The 2,730-nt window shown below is 41.6% G+C and overlaps 1 long non-coding RNA gene across 1 annotated transcript; it reads right to left on the bottom strand.

Moving 5' to 3' along the window:
* Positions 1 to 292: 292 nt before the first annotated feature.
* LOC123168406 (uncharacterized) lies at positions 293 to 2,410 on the bottom strand. Its single transcript, XR_006484308.1, has 4 exons — positions 2,055 to 2,410; positions 1,680 to 1,970; positions 1,421 to 1,578; positions 293 to 685 (listed from the first exon to the last, which is right to left on the bottom strand). It is a non-coding gene; the product is annotated as an uncharacterized lncRNA (long non-coding RNA).
* Between the last annotated feature and the right edge of the window lie 320 nt (positions 2,411 to 2,730).

Here is a 2,730-nt window from a genome sequence, read left to right as displayed (position 1 = left end):
GTTTGACCCGTCGGGGTTAATCATAACTAAGAGTAGAGCCAAACCGTCGATTAGTATGATTACTGACGGTGCATATAACCCTTCGGAGATTCCTTTAGTTGAGAGGCTGGCAAGCAACGCCAATTTACGAAGGCTCATCGTACGCATATTGTGTACCCAAGATGTTTGCTATGCTATAAGGCATAGTCACCCCGAGATCTTTTCTACGCTCCATAGGCAGTAGTGTGATACACCAAACTGCGTTTCAGAATATTGGCATATCAAATAGGTCTCAAGATTACACGACCATACATGACCCAAAAACATATATTATATTTTGCATATCTAAGAAAGTACTACAAGCCTAATGAGTTCCATACGATTTACATTAACCCTAGCGATCCATCTAGGGAATGTAGAATGCAAAACAAAATAGTAACTATGCATGATATAATGGTTTAGGCAATTTGCATAAGCTAAATTGCCCTCAATCTTCAAAACTTCGCTTCGTTGCGTGCCTTGAATAAGATTGTTAAACTAGTCACCATCATCGCCAGAGTTAGTATCTCATTCATCGCCATATGGATCATAATGTTTATCGCACGAGATATCCCCTGCCTTGATGTCATAGGTGTTATGGTCATCATCATTAATGGAATGATTATTGTCATGACTCAGACCGCCTCCAATATTGCTTCCCACCCCCCTATAAAATGGTAACTTGTAAGAGAGATGAAAAATGATGTAATGTACTGTAGTTAAATTCAATTGAGCCACAGGGAACAAACTTTTATAGGGAAGCTACAGGGAATAAAATTAATTGTTCTATATTGTACTGGAGTATCCATGGACTAGGAACTCAGTGTACGTCAGCATTTACTAGTGCTAGACCTGTGGTTCGCTCCTTTTCAAACCATGCATCCTGGGAATAGAAACTAAATGTAAATGGGAACAATACACAAATAAAACTAGTTCACTCGTTTGCACCTTTTATCCACAAACTTATATACTAGTAATTTTGACCTTTTAATATAGTTCCCTGGTACATGTGATAATTCGTTTTTAGTAATCAACTCTGCGATTTAGCAAAGAGGAATGATTTATGAACTTAAAGTAAATCCAGAAAGTTACTAAGTGAAATAGTTAAGTGCGGCACAACCATGGCAAGCTTTTTCATCATCCGAATATGCACATACTTTCTCATCTTACTTTGTTCCTGTATAACTAGTTGTACAAAGCGAAGCTGCTGCAACTACTACTACTACTCCCTAGTAGAATTTCCACCATAGTTGTGTGATTTGTGCAGTTTTGACATCTTAGCTCGCAAAGATTTGACATTAGAAATATATCAGACTAGACTAGCTGGGGATTGCAGCCTTAACTTGCGGAGTACTACAATACGGTAATTGGTAATGGAACTGAACAGAGGTGGTACATCTACCTGAAGTCGGCCATCTCACTGGATTGGATCTTTTTAGGCAGTGACTCGTAGAAAATTCTGAGAGGTTCCCTCTGTCAAATTTTTTTAAAAATCAGATGAGTGAAAACATATATGTACTTTTTGGACAGTGACTCGTAGAAAATCCTGAGAGGTTCCCTCTGCCAAATAAAAAAAAACAAATCAGATGAATGGAAACATAGATGTACTCTAACATGAACGAATTAAGAAGAGGGACACGGATGTGATTCAGTTACGGTACCTTGGAAGGATCCAACTTCTAGCCGGGCAGGGAGAAGGCATTCTTGGCCGCTTGCCTGGTACATTGATTTGACATTGGATGAAGCTAGCGATATGGATCTCCCACCTCCTTTACCCTTCATGAGAAGGAGAACACAGCAGAATAGAACCCTTCAACCTGCGTTGTCGCTCGGCCATCCACACGCGCCACCGCTCGACAAGCAGCCCGGTCCACAGCTCGCACATCAGCCGCATCGCCGCTCCTTGCGCTGCTGCTCGCCATTGTCCGCCACTACTGCTAGCAGTACTGTTTCTGCAGAAAGAGAAGAAATAAGAGACCAAGGCGAGAGGAGAAAGATTTTCCCTTAAATAGAGGAAAGAGGCACTGATCTAGCACCTTAGATCGCCGGGTGCTGCACGCCGCCGCCAGAACTGGTGACAGACGGGATCTGGCTGGGTGGACTTGATTTTTACGGGAGGATAGAAATGGGGGAGGTGAAAAACGTCTCCATCAGCCTCCAGCCATGGTTGTTGTGGAGTGGAGAGGGGAGGGGTGGAGCCGATCTGAAGCTAGTTCAGTGGGGGCGGCGAGGGGTGGAGGCGGATAAGGTGAGGGTTGGTCTGTGGCGGCGAGGTGAAGCTAGGCCACGACGACTAGCAAGGGGAGGTTCATAATTGCAACTGCGGTTCGTGGCTTCGTGCCGCGTGGGCTACATATTATTTTTTTTCGGCTCGCGCCAGCGTGGTTTGAAACTTTTAGCCGCCCGTGTAAACAGACTTCAGGTTTTCTTTTTCTTATAATTTGAACATTGATCAGATTAATATTTGATCAATTTAAAGTTTTAAATACAATGCAGTAAATTCAATGTGATGATGAAATATACTTTGCAACATTTTAAACTCGCGTGATGTCAATTGTATCCATAATGTATATTTAGGTAAAGTTAATTTCGCAAATATTTATTTAAATTCTAAATGATAGAAAAAGAGTTTAGAAATTTACAACAATCTAATAGAACCTGTATAATGTGGTCCCACATATGTAGAAATTAGTTGGAAGTTTCCAGATCAAT

Source organism: Triticum aestivum, chromosome 7D (assembly GCF_018294505.1).
Source record: "Triticum aestivum cultivar Chinese Spring chromosome 7D, IWGSC CS RefSeq v2.1, whole genome shotgun sequence".
Classification (NCBI taxonomy): domain Eukaryota; kingdom Viridiplantae; phylum Streptophyta; class Magnoliopsida; order Poales; family Poaceae; genus Triticum; species Triticum aestivum.
The sequence above is the reverse complement of the archived record's forward strand: the minus strand, read 5'-3'. Positions and strand labels throughout refer to the sequence as shown.